A 19,116-nucleotide genomic window follows, 5' to 3' on the forward strand; every position below is an offset into this window, starting at 1 on the left:
GATGCTACTAACCAGTTAGGTTAACTTGATCCCAGGCTTACTAATGGAGTAGGAAATACCATCATGTTTGGAAAAAGCTTTCTCTTCAGCACACTATTTAAAGAAATAAAAATAAGGATGTCACTGAAGCTATTTCAGGTCAATTCTAAAGTATCTAGTAAAGGCCCAGGTCACTTTGTGGGGAAAAAATATGTTATTTAATGGATAACAGTACTTTAAAATCACTACAATGTAAATGTCTATTTCACAAATATTGGTTTATGTCATGTGGTGACTCAAGAACACTCACAACTACAAGAGTAATATAAAATATTCCAGAGGGAAAAAACAAGGAGAAGCTTCAGGACCAGAACACTGTCTTAAACCGAAAGGAAAATAGATCAAAACACACCATTTTCATATTTTAAAAGCTCCTAAAATTTGGATTTTCCTGTAACCAAAAAAGGTAATCTCCTGATCAGCTCATATGCAGTCATATCTATTTCCATGCACCTCTCAAACTCTTCATATTTGATTACACTTTTCTGGATGCCAGCAAAACTCTTCACTGAAATCAAAAATACCCTTCAGGGCAAAATTTCTCTTCCAAACAATACAACTTGAAGAGTCACAGTGCCCTCTAGTGACCCATTGATAAGACCCACTTTTATTTCAATCTCAGAGAACAAAAAGTTTAAGTGAATCTTGTACATTTTCAAAGAGTTTTTCCCATAAATATTTATAAATGTCAGTTTCTGTTTCTGGGAGGGAAAAGTATTTACAATAAATTAGCACAAAGCACACTGGAGAATGACTCCTTTTTTGTCCATTGCTCCCACAGTTATATTGTATCTGGAGGGCAAAAAGGGCTTAACTCCAAACAATCCTGCAAAACAAGGGCCACTAAAATGTACAAATGTAAAATTTTAATCTTTAACTGTGGTAAGGACAAGTTTATGGAGTTTTGGATCTGTATTTAAGTCCCAAATCTGTCAATGCCTGATGAGACCTGTGGAAAGTAACGTGATCTCACTGCACCTCACTTTTCTTCATCTGTAAATGAAGAAAGGTTAGTAGCATTGGTGAGGATGCAGAGAAATGGACTCTAAATATATCTAGTGAGAGCATTGATGCTACAGCCTTTCTGGAGGGAAAATTGGCAATAACTCTCTAACAGGCATTTCCTAAGTTCATTGCCAATAACTCTCAAAAACCAGGAGCTTCCAAATGTACGTTGCCTTAGTGCCAGAAAAAGGGCAAATATTTAACTCTTACTCTTGTCCTATACACTAAGTGCTTTAAGTATATTTGCTCATTTAATTCTCACAAAAATCTTATGAGCTAGCACTATAATTAACCCTATTTACATATCAGTAAACTGAGACACTAAAATTTGCACAAGTGGTGTAAACTCGGTAATACCTGGACACAAACTCAGGCTCTATGGTTCAGAGTCCACACTGCTAACCATTATGCAATACTTCCAGAGCTTCCTCTTCTGGGAATTTATCCTAAAAAAATAATCAAGAATATGCACAAAGACTTTTCAATGAGAGTGTTAATCTCACCATTATTTATAATAGAGGGGAAAAAAAGGAAAATAACCTAAATTACCATTAAAATGATTATGTTAAAGCCAAACCATTGACTCTGTAACCTTAAAGAGTATCTAATGACATGGAAAATGTTCCCAAATATATTAAGTGAAAATAACACGTTAGAAACACATAATAACATGCATATGTACAGTGTGCTCCCATTGCTTAAAGAAGTATATATTCAAGAAAAAGGAAGGAAAATTATCAAAGTATAAATAATAATTATGTCTATTTGGTGAGTTTAGGGGGTAATGATTTTTATTTTCTTTTTTTTAATGCACATTTTCCAAATTTTCTAAATTAATTCTAAAAATACTTTATTTTTAATGAAGGGTTCAGGCCAAATGTGCTCTAAGGTATTTTCTAGCTCTAAATTTCTATTATTTTGAATGTGATGAATAGAGAATAGTCATGGAATTTTAGAACTAGGGGAGAAAAAACTTTACCTTCTCTCCAGAAGTTTCCAAGTCTGTTTGATCCTCAGAATCACCTGAGCTGATCAAAGTACAAACTCCCTGCCTCCCTCTTTCCCTGATCCAAATCACCTGAGGATGAAGCTCAGGTGATTCTAATCTGACGGTGGGGGGGGGGGGGACTACTAATTTACCCCCATTGCATCATTTCAATCCTCTCACTAGCCATAAAACAGGACTCAAAAACCAAATGCAGACCAGAGCCATCGTATACTATTATAAGCAATCCAATTGATAATGATATTGACAAATTTTAACTTCAGGTTCAATTTCTTAATTTTCTTGAGGAAAAATGTATCTTAAGATAAACACCAAATTTACTAATAAAAAATTTTAGCCATAACAGTAATGAAAGTTAGACCCACCAACACTGAGCAGAGAGAATGTATTCTTACCTATATTCATTGCAAATAGCTTGTCCACATTTCTCAACTATATACATGCCTATTTAAAGGAACCAAGATTTGTCCCTTTGGGGGATTTGTACCTTTAGACACAAAATCAGATCCCCCCCCCAAAAAAAAATCATATTTGATATTATGTGGGGGCAGCTTAGCTAATGCAGCAAGAAATTTTGTTTTAAGCAGAAGATTGTCCAAAGGTTCTCAATAGTCCTAGTTGCACAGAGTAAGAAAAAGACACTCTGGACACAGTGAAAGCATTTATAAAGAGAGAAGGAAAGACTTGCAAAATCTCCCTTGAAGTTCCAGAATTTAAGTATCACCTTTTTGAAGCTACTTGGCATATTCTTAGAGAAGCAATTCTTATTTGTGGTGTAGTAGCCTAAGTGAGTCTCACATTGGCTGTATGGAAAGAAATAAAGTGACACTATCTCTCAGGGAAATGAACATCACCTGAGTCTATCTTAGCCAAGCCACAAACCTAGTTGTCACTTTGTACATGAAGACATCTACCACAAGGTGTACCCCAGCAGAAAACAGGAGACTGACTGCTGGTTTTAAAAATGATAGGTAAATAAATTTGAAAGGTAAGCTGGTTCCTCTCTCCTTCCTAAAATTCAAAAAGAAATATCTCCTGATATAAGTCTTAACAAAAAACATACATACGCACACTCACAAAACATTTAAAAATAAAGACCAAGGCTGAATTGAAAAACTTCATGAAAATAGTTTGGCTATAGTGGGCATTGAGGCGACATGAATTGTGGGTAGCGTGTGCTGTTGGTTTGATTGCTTTGGTGACTCGTCAGATAACACTTTTCCCCAAGTTCTAACTGCAAACTCTGCTTCAATTCCCTTACCTGAGCTTTCATTCTGCTTTCTTACAGTCCTGGAAAATGTTCTACTCAAGGCAGCAAGTACACACATAGCTCAGATGAACTATAATTAAGGTGGCAAGAGACCAAGGAAAAGAGCAAGCAGTGTTAGTTCAATTGTTTCCTTTGCACGGGTAACAGATGGACTCCAAGGTCTAATAACCCTTCTGTACTTCAGCTGAGGCGGACAATACATCATTATACTCAGATGGGAGCAAGAAGAAGGTGCCTAGCAACTTGGACTTGGAATGCCTGGGCTTTTGTCAATTTATGTCATAATCTTAATATTAAACAGGCTTGCTCTCATTTGCCAGTCATCACCTCATTTTATGTTTTTCAAACACAAGAAAATTAAATAGTCTTTCCTGAAAGTACTTTAGCCCCTTAGATATAGAACAGTAGTAGTATTTAAGAGTCTCCCCTTATAAATGTGTACATAAAACTGCTATGAGCCTTGATGGAAATTATATCAGTAAGTTGGGGGGCCTACCATGGGTAATATTTTCATTAGCCACAGTATGCACATAACCCAGGTTCTTTTTGGAATTCAGTAGGATACCAAGGACTATTTTTTTGGACCCCATTACTCTTGTGTTCCTGTGCTTTATGTATGTAAGAAATCATTAGAGCTTCTATTTCTATTTAGTTTTATATTCTCCTTTTTAAGCTCTATTTGTCTATATTTTATGATGCAGATAAAATGTGTGTGCTTTGGATTGTGTGCTCAAGCATTTAGATCACAGTATGTGTTCAATTAGTAGTTGATAAAGGAAGACAAGAAGAAAAGAATGAAGAAGGAAAGGAGATCTGAGAATGAATAAAAATCAATGAACCATCCGTGGACCACATGCCCTTCTCACAGCACAGCACAGGAAGAAAATTCTATTACTAACATACAACCAGGACGATGAAAATCACCACTTCTCTCCAATATCCTACTATGATGTGTATTTATGTCAATCCAGGAGAAGACAGAGCTTGTTAATCTTTCACTCTATGTGAAGAAAAGAAATATTGGGAAAAATTAATTTCTATCAGGAAACCCAGAAACTTTGGTTGGGGATGTAAATGTCATACCCAGTCCTTAGGTCCCAGGTAAACAGCTTAACATAATAGCTCACATTCTCCTGACTTTCGTGAAAAAGAAGAAAGAGATCATTATGTAGACACTGAATCTGAGTTATACCTGAACTCTTGCAAATCTTTTTGACAATAAAAAGATGGAATGAAAAAAATGTTGCCAACAGAATTATCATTAATTATGATGAAAAATATACAACAGTGTACGTTATTCATAACAGGACCCATCCTCCCCAGTAGCCATGGACATTTGGAGTTGGAAGACACTTCAAGGAGGAGAAAATTAGGAGATTTTATGGACCACATAGTTCTCATCAACTCAGGAGAGAGAGAAGAAATGTCCCAGTCTAAACTTTACTTGGAGAAGGAAACTTTTCCTGACACTATATTGATGTGTGTTGGTCTAATATAATGTCTTCTCCATTCTTCTCCCAGTGATATACTCTCCTGCCATATGACAACCTCTAGTGAGAAAAGTTGTGTCTATCTCATCCTTATCTTATCCCTATCATCCTATGGTATATAACCATATAGTTGGAAGATCTTAAGTAAATGTTACAAAGGGCCATAAAGTAGTACAGAGAAGAAAATATGTGAGAAAAGCAATTAGTAAAACAATTAGTGGAGGCAAAGAAGAAATGAAAAGAAAATCATTATAGCCAAGCCATTGAAGGCTTCTCTCTTGAGTGGATAATGTCATATTCCTGTTTCAAACACAGAGGGATTTGATTTTTTTTTTCTTCCTTATTTTTCACATCCATTCCAAATCTGTTGAAATATTATTAGACCTTTTCAAGATTGTTGTTAAACTTCTACAAGAAGTTTAGAGTATTTTAGAATCCTTTATGTAAATGGATAAAAGTAGCCAAAGATTCTTCTCCATGGTTTCTAATTTCAGCTGGACAACTGACTTCCTGCAGAGAATGTATTTTAACCTTTCCAGGTCAAGGCCATGGCTTTCTCATTGGTAAAATGGAACTAAGTTATCTTCCAATACTTCCTTCATAAATTGTTTTGAAATCCAAAAAACCACTGGGAAGTTTTAAAACTTTTTGTTACTTTTTTTCCTCCAAAGATAAAAAGGGATCATCCCTTCAATGAGGGGAAGACATGACATCTACAGGAGTAAGTCATTTTAGATTCTTAAATGTACAACATTCTTTTTTTTTTTAACATCTTTATTGGAGTATAATTGCTTTACAATGGTGTGTTAGTTTCTGCTTTATAACAAAGTGAATCAGTTATACATATACATATGTTCCCATATCTCTTCCCTCTTGCATCTCCCTCCCTCCCACCCTCCCTATCCCACCCCTCTAGGTGGTCACAAAGCACCGAGCTGATCTCCCTGTGCTATGTGGCTGCTTCCCACTAGCTATCTGTTTTACGTTTGGTAGTGTATATATGTCCATGCCACTCTCACTTTGTCACAGCTTACCCTTCCCCCTCCCCATATCCTCAAGTCCATTCTCTAGTAGGTCTGTGTCTTTTTTCCCATCTTACAACATTCTTAAAAAGGAACTTCAAACCTTCAGTTCTGGATAACCTCTCACAATTGAGCCACTGTTTTAATACATTCTTATAATGCCAAGGTTTTAGAAAAGAGGGTAAAAATACCTTCTTAGGGCAGTTTGTGTGCAAATAGAACAGCTTATTAAAGATTCCCTCAATGAGAATGTGTAAACACTGGTCTTGGCCACAAAGAAACAATTTCCTGGGGCAAACTTCATGGTCTGATTTCCCAGAAATAACCTGGAAACTGAACAGAAGAAAACACCTTATACTGCTTTGTCTGTAGCCACAAAATATACACATAGGGTCCCACCCAGCCTGAATTTAACACTGTGCCCCCAAAAAGAACAAAAATAATAACAAAATCCTATAATGAGTCCATTGTATGTGTAAAAATAGTATCTGCACTACCTGTGGGTGAAAGCCAATATAATTATGGTCCAAGAAACTGAGTTCCTTCAGAGTGGAAATGGGAACAGGTGCCCTGTGATAATATTTTCTAGGCATGAAACCATTCAAGGTTACCTCTGCTCCCCTCAGCTCTACTTAGCTGAAATCCATCCTAGGGTGGAAAAGGAAGAGGGCATTTGCTAATTTACTCAATTTAGAGTATTTAATGGACCTTAGTGAATATTTACAAGAATATCTAGGGACTTCCCTGGTGGCACAGTGGTTAAGAATCCACCTGCCAATGCAGAGGACACAGATTCCACATGCCACGGAGCAACTAAGCCCATACACCGCAACTACTGAGCCTGCGCTCTAGGGCCCGCGAGCCACAACTACTGAACCCACGTGCCACAGCTACTGAAGCCTGCGTGCCACAACTACTGAAGCCCGCATGCCACAACTACTGAAGCCCGTGCACCTAGAGCCCGTGCTCCGCAACAAGAGAAGCCACCACAATGAGAAGCCCGCACACTGCAACGAAGAGTAGCCCCTGCTCACTGCAACTAGAGAAAGCCCGCGTGCAGCAACAAAAATCCAACACAGCCAAAAATAAACATTAAAAAAAAGAATACATCTAACTATCAAATATTAATTTCTTTTAAAAACTGTCATTATTGTAATTGTTGATCTAACAGAAGAAGGTATGTTTAACTATATCTCTACTATGATCTTATACCCCAAATCAGGCTTATCAATGTCTTTTTATCCTAATCCCATCCCATCAAACTAGTTTACTACCAAGATTAGCCTCTTCTGTTAGCAGATTGGAAACTATAGAGTCAACATCAACCTCTCTCTCTCCTTCTCTCCATATACTCAACTGATCAACATTCCTTTAAATATTTCTTAGAAATGCCTCTCATTTTCTCTGCCACTACCATGGTCCAGGTCTTTGGCATCCTGCTCTGATTGCTTCCAACCTTGCCTTTCCACCATTGGTTCTCAACACTAGTTAAACTTTAGAATTACCTCAAAAAATTTAAGAAATACCCAAACCTTTCATACAACTATCCCTAGAGGGTAAGCTCTTGTTGCTTGCCTGCTTCACTCAAAATAATAAGAACTTTTAGTGTAGAGACATGTGGAATTTTTATAATTTTTAAACGGTAGTACTTTATAGTAATATTTATTTTCATACTATCAATGGACACACAAGTATTTCTGGTCCCTCCCTGAGTGTAAAATGACTGTACCATTTATTTTGTAGGAGAAATTTTTCTTTGCCCCAAATTACCCACAGGTTACAAACTGCTATAATTGAGTTAGGAATGGTTATTGCTATCATATGATATGATTGAAAGATCAGAGGACTAGGGGATTTGAATTTTAGTTCCGATTCTTGGGTAAATTATTTATTCTGCTGAGCTTCAGTTTTCTTTTTCTTTAATGAGAATAATAATATTTTCCCTTCATACCTCACAGAATTATTGTCAGGATTAAATGAGATAATATATATGAAAAAGTATGAGAACTACAAATTCCAAATGCCCTCCTCTTCAGTATATACATTTTAGAAATAAAATGTATATACTTTTATTTCTAAATAGACTATAAATCTTTAGACTGTCTACTTTGTTATAAGTAAATATTGCAAATTAAGCAATATTCTGCAAAGAGAAAAAAGCATTTTTCAACAGTTATTGTCTCTTAATCACATATGCTTGCTGTGCAGCAGAGGCAGCCCTCTCTACTTAAAGAAACTATAAGTCTGAGTATGTGGAACCCCTCTCAGGCTGCCAGCACTTTCTTCCAATTCTGTAATCACTCCTCACTGTCCTTGGCAAACCCTCCCTAAGTCTGCAAATAATTCCTGCTCCCTAATTTCAAAGACAAGAAAAAGAAGCCAAACCAACAGGTAAACTGCCAGCCATGCATAGGTTCATAAGGCCTGTTATCCTCTAAATTCCCCTGCAAAGGGGGCTGGGGAAAAGTACAGGAGAAGCTGCTGCTGAGAGTGAGGGTGCTTGCATCTGATGAGGGTACCTCCTCATGTGTTTGATGGTGAGAAAGGAGAGTGTGCCTAAATGTAAATTCACAGGATGGCATTGAATGAGTGCAAGGGGAAGGCAGAGGGCCAAGGCTAGTTTCAGCCCAAAGCCACACAGCAGACAGATTTAAATCTGCGTAGGGCCCCACTTAAAGATTAATCTAGACTACCTCCCAATTCAGGGACTAAAAGAAAAGTCCATGGAACTGAAGGGATTTCTAATCATATCCAAATATACTAGATAAATCCTAGTTAAGTTCATATCCCATGGGATCTTAGTCAAAAAAACCCTCTTCTCATAAAACAGAAACTACCTATATCAAACTTCCTTATCCTAGATATTTGGAAACACTGGCAAGTTTTAACAACAACCCAATACATGATTCTGAATATAAATTTAGAGGATTCTTCAATTAAACTGTATTTAAATGCAATATCCATTTATTATTCAGTTGAGAAATTATTTATTGACTATGTTGAAGATAAAATGGCAAAATACATTTCTTCTATCTAAGAGTTTACAATATTGTATTATATTTCTCAATCGTTTGGAGTTATTGAATCTTTTGAAAATCTGATGAAAGATACAGCTTCTCTTACCAGAAATACAAAAATACCTGTAAAATTTGCGTCGATTTGAAGGTTGAAGACTACCTGATGCTTATTAAGAACCCTTAATGTTGAAGGAAAAATAGGTATGAAGATAATACAAAGTAGCATAATATTAAAGCAATAAGATCTGCTCTAAGAGCTTAGACCAAGGACCATTTATTTAGGTGTAAAATACTCGGAAAGTATTCATGACGGATGTCACTTTGGGGCTTGTCCTTGAAGGATGAGCAGGACTTTGCCAGACCGAGACGGGGGTGGGGAGACAACATTTAATGCTACAGGAATAGGATAAACAAAAGTAGGGGATAACATATGTGTGTGAATATTAGGCATGTCCAAACAAGAAAAAATTTAAAGTTCCACTAAAAAGTCTAGATTTCATCCTACATATAATGTCAAGTCATTAATGTTTTTTAAACAAAAGAGGGAAATGGCCAGAATGGTGCGTTAGAAAGATTATCCTAGTGACAAAGAGCGAATTAGTGCAGATAAAACTTAAAGATAGAGAGAAGGTTATTGCAGTGGTATAAGGGACAAGTAATGAGTCAGTGGCAGTAAGGCTCATATAACTAATGCCCCTTCAGAGGTACAACCAAGTAAAATTGGCTGTTGATTAAAATGTGGAGGGTGCAGGAAAAGGAGGGATTACAGGTGATTACAAAGATATCTCTTTTAAAAATGTTAGGAAACACAGGAAATGAAGCTCATTTTGAGGGGAAGATCAGTTTATTTAGGGTAGATTGAGTTTGAGCAATTAGTTATTCCTGAAAATAAGATTTTGCTTATTAATCCATCCATTAGAATACTAATAGTATTAATAAATACGATATTAAAAGAAAAGGGACTAAAACCAAATCTTGAGACTTCATAAGGAAATTGTTCAATCGCCCAGTTTTCAACCCTTATTCAAACAGGTAGGAGTTCAGTGACTAGTTTGCAACTCCTATCACATTTCCAAGTCCCAGCCTCTTTAATTTTAGACTTTGCAACATAAAGAGACCAATCTACAGTATATAAAAACAGAAGGTGTTCCAATACTCAGCAATAAGCAGAAACAAGCAATGTTACCAACTCATCAAAAATATTGATTTCTTCCAAAGAGAAAGAATCTCATCAAAAGAGTTTAGGCAACAGTTACCTGACAACAGCAGGCACCAGAACTTTTATCAGAAACCAGCTTCCTGCCTCAGACTCAGCCTTCTCAGAATAGACTGAGAGCTAAATGAGACACAACACAACATCTAACGCAAACTTCCTTAAGTAAACAAAAAAGCTGATGTCCAAGGATATTAAGGAAGTCACTTTGGTAATAAACAACTAGAACTTTTGTCTCCCATTTCAGGTATGCTTTCCTCAGCCCCATATTTTCAAATGTTTCCTTGTGTATGAATTAACCCAGTGGATTTGGAGTTAACCTATGTCCCACAGAGAAGACCACAGGAAAATATCAAGCTGCCATACTGATGGATTATTGGGGTTGTTTCCAGCTGTTTGCGCAGAACCACTCATATAGCTGGCTGAGATGAGGGATGAGTGACTACTCACATGTGCGCTTAGTAAGAAAATGCTTAGAAAGCAGAAACAGTTTCTCATAGGTGTCCTCTACCTTCCCAGTGGCTGCTAAGAGATCTGATATCAAAGGATTCTATGTTGTCCACCCTCCAGCCTGCCCTTCTCTCTCACTGAGTCTCGTGCCCTCAAATTAGCTATCCCTATTCCTTACTTGAGAGAATGCTAGTGCTTAAAAATTACTACTCTATGGAATAAAGAAGCAATGTAATGAAAATGGTCTTTGAACTTCAGAGTTTGGGAAGCTATGTTGAAAGGGTCCCTTCACTACATTGTTACAGGAGCAGAAACCAAAAACTTTATCCAAAATTGTTGGAAAATCAGACTCTCTAGGAGCAGGACTCAGGAAACTGTTCAACAAACTCCACAGGACTCTAATGTTCAGCAAGTTAAAAAAATCCCCAATATAATGTGTATTCAAATTGTTTTCCCTGAAGTTATATTTTGGGTGTTCCATTTCAATAGTTAATCTAAAACTCTTGCATGGGAAAAAAGCAACACAAAACTGCTGGAGATAAATGTGGCAAGGCAAGTACTGGAACCAGAAGGTTTTGGAGATTTCATCCAGCATCCTGTTTCTCATGTAGAGGAATGCCTCATGCATTGCAGAAATTTCCCAATGTTGCACATTCATGGAAAGGAAGATTGAGTCTGTCTATTTTCCAATCTTTTTCTTTAGATTACTGATAGAAAGTAAAGTTCAAGCAAAGGATATCAATTTCAACTTAATTCCTGAAGGATAAATAAAGAAACTATATGTAGACAAAATTTGATAACCAATTTATTCTCCATATGCTAAATCATTAACTCGTTCTCTGCTTAGGTACCAAACAAAGATTTATGTGCCCAAAAATATTCAACTCACTTGACACTTTACATAAGAAAAAACAGCAGGCCTCTCACTTAGTGAGACTCTGCTTCATGGCTATTTATACACGGAGTAGAATAACAAATCATTAGGACATGTTTGAGAGGGGAAAAAGGCATGAATAACTACAGTGCTTATATTTCATGTGTGTCAGTCTACTATCTGAGCATTTATAGAGCCCACAGGAGGAATTTTTTGATATTTCTTTTCAGTTAAAACCAGCTGGTAAAATTTATAGCTTTTCTGGTTCACAGAAAACTATGGCCTTTGTACAGGAAGAGTGTTGGGCTTCTAGGAAGTAGAGAATAAATGATATTACTGAGAAATATTACTTTTCAACTTATTTTATACTGGCTCTATATCACAGTCTAACTTCAATGTTTCTCCAGGACCTTCTAAAATCACAGAAAAAGAAATCATATTGGAAAATTAGATTAGTCTTACAGAATGACTATCTCAAGGGAGGAACAGTTTACTGTGGTAGATCAAGTTTCTTGTATATAAAGTCATGTTGTACCTGCACACAAATGTTCCTTAAAATATTATACTTATTAGCTAAGGTAAAGCTAATAAGCTAAGGTAAGCTAATAAGCTAAGGTAAGGTAAAGCTAAGGTAAAGCTAATCTCAGCAAGATTTGTTAGATCTTACTTTACATCAGCACTAAATATTACCTATTATAAGCAATATTTTCTCTGTAAAATAGACAGCTGGAAAATATAGAGAAAATGGGCCTAGTTTGGTATCAAGTGACACACTCCAGAGGCCATACAATAAATTACAGAATATTTGGGGTGCATTGAAATTATACTTATTGTGACGGGATGAAGATTCTTACAACATGAATTTTTCAAGCATGAGAGAGGATTCTGGTAGACTGGCGATGCTCTGTTTCTTAACCTGACTGGTTACTTTGTGAAAATCAGTGAACTATATTTTTTTAATACTTTTCTATACATTTGTTACATTTCACAGTTAAAAGTCAAAAGAGACCATATCTCAACCATTCGTTAATCTCTGGTGCCTCCTAAGAACACATTAAAATTACATTGAAAGGATTTTTTTAAGTTCCAAACCTACAGAGCAAAAAGAACAGAAGAGGATAAAATAGAAAAGAGAGATGTCAACTAAATATTGGAAGGTGGAAAGTACATGGACTTATAATAACTGACTTAGAAGACAAGAGAAAACCAAATTCTTGCCTAGAAACAAGATGTAAACCTTGAAGAACCATAAAAAGGCTCTCAAGCTGGGTCTACCAGGTACCTCTGAAGTTCAGGTTCTGGTGGGACTGAAGATAGGATTGGTTATCTGTGTATAAGAAGCAGTAAAAACACAGTGGTTCTACTCCATGTGTTGCTGACTAGAATCTTCCTTTCCCCCTGCTCTGCAGTGACACTAATGTCATAAATCAAGTGTACATATATATGTGAATCTGTTTCTGGACTCACTGGTTTGTCTTTTCTTATGCTAATATCTCATGCTCTATTTACAATAACTTTATAATAAATAAGTCCTGATATCATGTAGGGTAAGACTTACCATTTTATTCTTTTTAAAGTTGTCTTTGCTATTCTTGACCCTTTGCATTTTCATACACGTTTCATCATTATTTTGTCAAACACACATACACGTACATACACACACCACACCCCACTGCTGAGTTTTAATTGAGACTGTTTTGAGTAATAGGTAGATTTGGTAGAATGAACATCTATACAGATGTAGACTCTTACTTAGATCTTTAAAAATTTCTCTTGATAATATTTTTAGTGTTGTGTGGAATTTTTGTACCTCTGATTTAAATTGGATTTTAAAAAGTTATTATAAATGATATATTGTTGTTTAATAAAAGCCTGTTGTTAATATAAAAAAAAAGGAGCAGTTAAATCCTTAGATATCCTCCATCACCCCAACAAAGACTAAAGAGCTTGAACCTTAGAAGCTTTGCACTAGGAGTCCCTGGGCACAGCTCGGGGCAGAAATGCCATAGTGAGTGAAATTCTAGATACTAAATAGCAAGATCCTTAATCCCACCTCCCCATCCTCCATCTTGACTCTTGGAATGCTGGCAGTAAGCCTTATAACCCTAAGCAAGAAGGTAAAGTTAAAGGATTTCTACCTTGGAAAACTAACCATGAATAAAGAAAATATCCACATACTCAGAGTTGACTGAACAATGGAGAAGTGTGCTCCCCACCCAAATAGCCTACAGAGAACACAGTTTAATCAACACACTCTGAAGACACACACTTACACACACACACCTTTTGGGCAAATCTTTAATCCTTCATTCTTAATTATAAACAGGAAAAACTTACCAGATATCAGAAGAAAAATCTTTGACATGAATGATCGTGACAAATATAAATGAAAAGAAAAATGAAGGCCAGAAGAAATAGAGTCAACACAAAGAAAAAATACAACTTTAAACACTGAAATTAATATCCTCAAAGATATTTTTTTAAGGGCTAAGTAATGGGGATCAGTGAAAATTTTTATGATACTAAAGATAAAGACACCACAAGCCTCCAAAGAGAAAAGCAGATTGCCAACGGAAGAGTGGGAATTAGAATGTTTCAGACTTCTCAATTGCAATACTGGACTCTGGGGAAATAATGGCACAATACCTTAAAATTCTGAGGGAAATTGGTATACAACCTAGAATTCTATAACAATCCAAATTGGAAATCAAATGGGAGCATAGAATAAAGATATTTTCAGTCCTATAAGTTCTCAAGAAAATTTCTCTCTCATGTATCTATTCTCAGTAAGCTACTGAAAGATGTATTCCACCAAAACTAGGGAGTAAATCAAGAAAAAGGAAGCTAAGAGGTCCATAAAACACAAAAGAGTAAAGAAGTAAGTTTATAGAATATTAGAATTAGTTAACAGCAATACTTATATAATATTTTAAGTAAGTTAAGAGAAATCCCAGGACAATACTGGGATTTCAAAGTATTGAAAAGACAGCAACTAGTCTGCATTGAAAACGTAATGAAGGAAAGCTTCAGACAGGATGTTCCTAAGAAAATATTAAATTGATAAATTACCTAACGTCTGAACGTATGGAGAGGAAATTTGAATTTCTGACATGAAGTTTAAGGATAATTAGTCATGGATACAAAAAAAAAAAAAAACCTAAGGAAACCAAAAAGGGGTAAGGGAAAAGGCCCAAGAGAAAGGAAAATTATTACCCAAGAACTCAGACTTCCAACCAAGATGAATTAACAGGGGTTGGACTTACTCTACCACCTGAAGCAAACAATAAAAAAGACAGTGGTTTTTAAGACACTGAACACTAAGTAACAAAAGACAGTGATCTCTGGGAGAATGCTCCAACAAATAGCATAATACATATTATTCTTAAATACACACAAAACACACCATACTATGGGCCGTGAAAAAAAAAGACACAACAAAAAAAGACAAATACTGTTAAGTCACTCGTATGTGGAATACAAAAAAGCCCAATATAGAAACAGAGGCTAAAATGGTGGTTACCAGGACCTGGGGAGTAGGGGAAAAGGAGAGCTGTTGGTCAAAGAGTATAAACTCCAGTAATAAGATGAATAAATTATGGAGATCTAATGTACAACATGGTGATTATAGTTAACAATACTGTATTATATACTTGAAAGTTGCTAAGAGAGTATATCTTAAATGTATTCACCACACACACACACACACAAAAGTGGCATCATGCAAGTGTTAGCTAATGCTATGGTGGCAAGCATTTTGGAATATATAAGTGTATCAAATCAATACGAGGTACACCTTAAACTTACATAATGTTATATATCAATTATATCTCAATAAAGCTGGGGAAAAAAGTCTCAGCCTAAAAAAGTCTGCATTGCCAACTTCATATAAGATTGGGGAATTGTAAATTAAAAGAACAAGTTACCACTACATACCTATTAGAATGGCCAAAATCCAAAACACCAACAATATCAAATGCTGGTGAGAATGTGGAGCAACAGAAGTGCTCATTCATTTCCAGATGAGAATGCAAAATGGTACAGTCACTTTGGAAGAGAGTTTGGCAGTTTCTTACAAAACTAAACATACTCTTACCATACGATCCAGCAATAATAAGGTGCTCCTTATTATCTACTCAAATGTGTTGAAAGCTATGTCCACACAACAATCTTCACATGGATGTTTATGGCAGCTTTATTCACAATTACCAAAACTTGGGAGCTACCAAGATGACCCTCAATAGATGAATATATTCATAAACTGTGGTACATCCAGACAACGGACTACTATTCAACACTGAAAAGAAATGAGCTCTCAAGTCACAAAAAGAAATGGAGGAAATTTAAGTGCATATGACTAAGTGAAAGAAGCCAAATACAATGGAATAAGAATAAATCTGATCAGAGGTGTGAGAGACTTCTATACCCAAAACTACAAAACGTTGTTAAGAGAAACTAAAGACTTAAATACATGGAGAGCTATACTTTGTTAATGGGTCACAAAACTCAACATTAAGATGTTAGTTCTCCCCAAATTGATGTATAGATTTAAAAAATCCAATGAAAAGTCCCAGCAGGACTTTTGTAGAAATTGACAAACTGATTCTAAAATTCACTGTAAATGCAAAGGACAGCCATGAAAATTTTGAAAAAGAACAAAGTTGAAGGATTAACACTTCCTGATCTCAAGAATCATCATACAACTATAGTGAAAGTATCCAGGGAGGCTGCACAGCCCCTCAGAACCTTCAGGGTCCTGGGGACAGCAGGAGGGCCTGGAGCTGGAGCAGCATCTGGTACCCACCCTCTTCCCACAGCACCACCAGGGGGCCATGTCTAATGGGGTTTACTTTCTGCCCAGCAGGCCAACATAGATGTGAAGGCAGAGATGCTCGGCAAGCCTCTAGTGGACTCCCTGGTGTGGCTAGAGAATTATACACCTAAGAACCCAGAAACAGTGACTGGCTATTCCCTGAACAATGCTGACTTTGGAGCCTCAGATCCACAAATAATTTAGCTCATCTCCCTAGCTGCCCAGAAATTCATCTCAGGTTTTGCTAATGATGTCCAGCAAGACTGAAAAATGAAGAGCACAAGCTCTGGCACCTCCTGAAGCAAGAGAAAGGACCATAAGCACTCTCTGACCATGGAGGAGTTGATCTCTGCCCTCAGTGAGTATGACATCAATGTAAAAAAGCCAAAATACTTCACCTGAGCCACCCAACCTAAATGTCCCCATATCCCCACACCAGCTTATTTTCATCATAACTTCATCTTGACAAGTTAAAAAAAAAACTTGTAAAACAATATAGTAAAAACAATGTGATATCTGAATCAATATACATAAGTAGATGAATGGAGTAGAATGAAGAGCTAGAAATAGACCCACACGTGTGATTTTCTATAAAGATGCAAAGGAAATTCAGTGGAGAAAAGGAAGTCTTTTCAATAAACAGTGCTGGAACAATTGGAATTCCATATTCAAAAAAAAAAAGAACTTTGATTTATACCTCATATACAAAATCATATACAAAAATTAAACCAAAATGAATCATAAGCCTAAAAGTAAAACCTAAAATTATAAAACGTCTAGAAGAAAAATTAGGAGAAAATCTTTGTGACCTTGAGTTAAGCAAAGATTTCTTGGATACAACACTATTAGCACAATCTATAAAAGAAAAGAATTAATAAAATGAACTTCAATAAAATTTTAAACTTTTGTTTTTTGAAAGCTTCAAAACTTAAGAAAATAAAGACAAGCCACAAACTGGGAGAAAACATTTGTAAGTCATAGATCTGATAAACAACTTTTATCAGAACATATAAAGAAGAATTTAAAACTCAACAATAAGAAAACTTTTAAAACTCAATTTTAAAAATGAGCAAAGGATGTGAACATACACTTCATTAAAGAAGATATGCAAGAGGGAGCATTACTCAACAAAGTAAAGGCCATATATGACAAGCCCACAACTAACATCAGACTCAATGGTGAAAAGCTGAAAGCATATCCTCTAAGATCAGGAACAAGACAAGAATACTCACTCTCGCCAATTTTATTCAACATAGTATTAAAAGTCCTAGCTACAGCAATCAGACTAGAAAAAGAAATAAAAGGAATCCAAATTGAAAAAGAAGTAAAAACAGTCACTGTTTGCAGATGACATGATACTATACATAAAATCCTAAAGATGCCACCAGAAAACTATCAGACCTCATCAATGAATTTTGTAAAGTTGCAAGATACAAAACTAATATACAGAAATCTGTTGCATTTCTGTACACTAACAACAAACTATCAGAATGAGAAATTAAGGAAACAATCCCATATACCACTGCATCAAAAGGAATAAAATACTTAGGAATAAATCTACCTAAGACAGTAAAAACCTGTACTCAGAAAAGTATAAGACACTGATGAAAGAAATTGAAGATGACACAAAAAGATGGAAAGATATACTGTGTTCTTGCATTAGAAAAATTAATGTTGTTAAAGTGACCATAATACCCAAAGTAACCTTGGGTAGTATGAAATCCCTGCCAAAATATAATTTAGTGCAATTCAGTGTATACCTATCAAATTACCAATGGCATTTTTCACAGAACTAGAACAAATAATTTCTAAATTTGTATGGAAACACAAAAGACCCTAAATAGCCAAAACAACCTTGAGAAAGAAGAACAGAACTGGAGAAATCATGCTCCCTAACCTCAGGCTATACTGCAAAAGCTACAGTAATCAAAACAGTATGATACTCACACAAAAACAGACACATAGATCAATGGAACAGAATACAGAGCCCATAAATAAACCCAAGCATTTATGGTCAGTTAATCTACAACAAAGGAGGTAAGAATATACAATGGAGAAAAGGCAGTCTCTTCAATAAGTGGTGCTAGGAAAACTGGATAGCTACCTATAAAGGAAGGAAATTAGAACATTCTCTGACACCATATACAAAAATAAACTCAAAGTGGATTAAAGAACTAAATGTAAACCATAAAACTCCTGGAGGAAAAAATAGGCAGAATGCTCTTTGACATAAACCTTAGCAATATTTTTTTGGATCTGTCTCGTAAAGCAAAGGAAATAAAAGCAAAAATAAACAAATGAGACCTAATTAAACTTAAAATCTTTTGCACAGCAAAGTAAACCATCAACAAAATGAAAAGACAACCTAATAAATGTGAGAAAATATTTGCAAATGATATTACCAATAAGGGGTTAATATCCAATGTATATAAACAGCTCATACAACTCAACATCAGAAAAAAACCACAACTCAACATTTAAAAAGGCAGAAGACCTGAATAGACATTTTTCCAAAGAGGAAATGCAGATGGCCAAGAGGCACATGAAAAGATGCTCAACATTGCTAATCATCAGGGAAGTGCAAATCTAAACCACAAGGAGGTATCACCTCACACCTGTCAGAATAGCTATCATCAAAAAGAACACAAATGACAAACGCTGGTGAGGATTTGGTGAAAAAGGAGCACTTATACACTGTTGGTGGGAATGTAATTGATGCAGCCACTGTGGAAAACAGTATAGAAGCTTCTCAAAAAACTAATAATAGAACTACCATATGACCCAGCAATTCCACTCTGAGTATATATCAAAAAACAACAACATCAGCAACACTAATTTGAAAAGATACATGCACCCCAATATTCATAGTAGCATTATTTACAATTGTCGACATGGAAGCAACCTAAGTGTCCATCAACAG

Source organism: Orcinus orca, chromosome 4, assembly GCF_937001465.1.
Source record: "Orcinus orca chromosome 4, mOrcOrc1.1, whole genome shotgun sequence".
NCBI lineage: Eukaryota > Metazoa > Chordata > Mammalia > Artiodactyla > Delphinidae > Orcinus > Orcinus orca.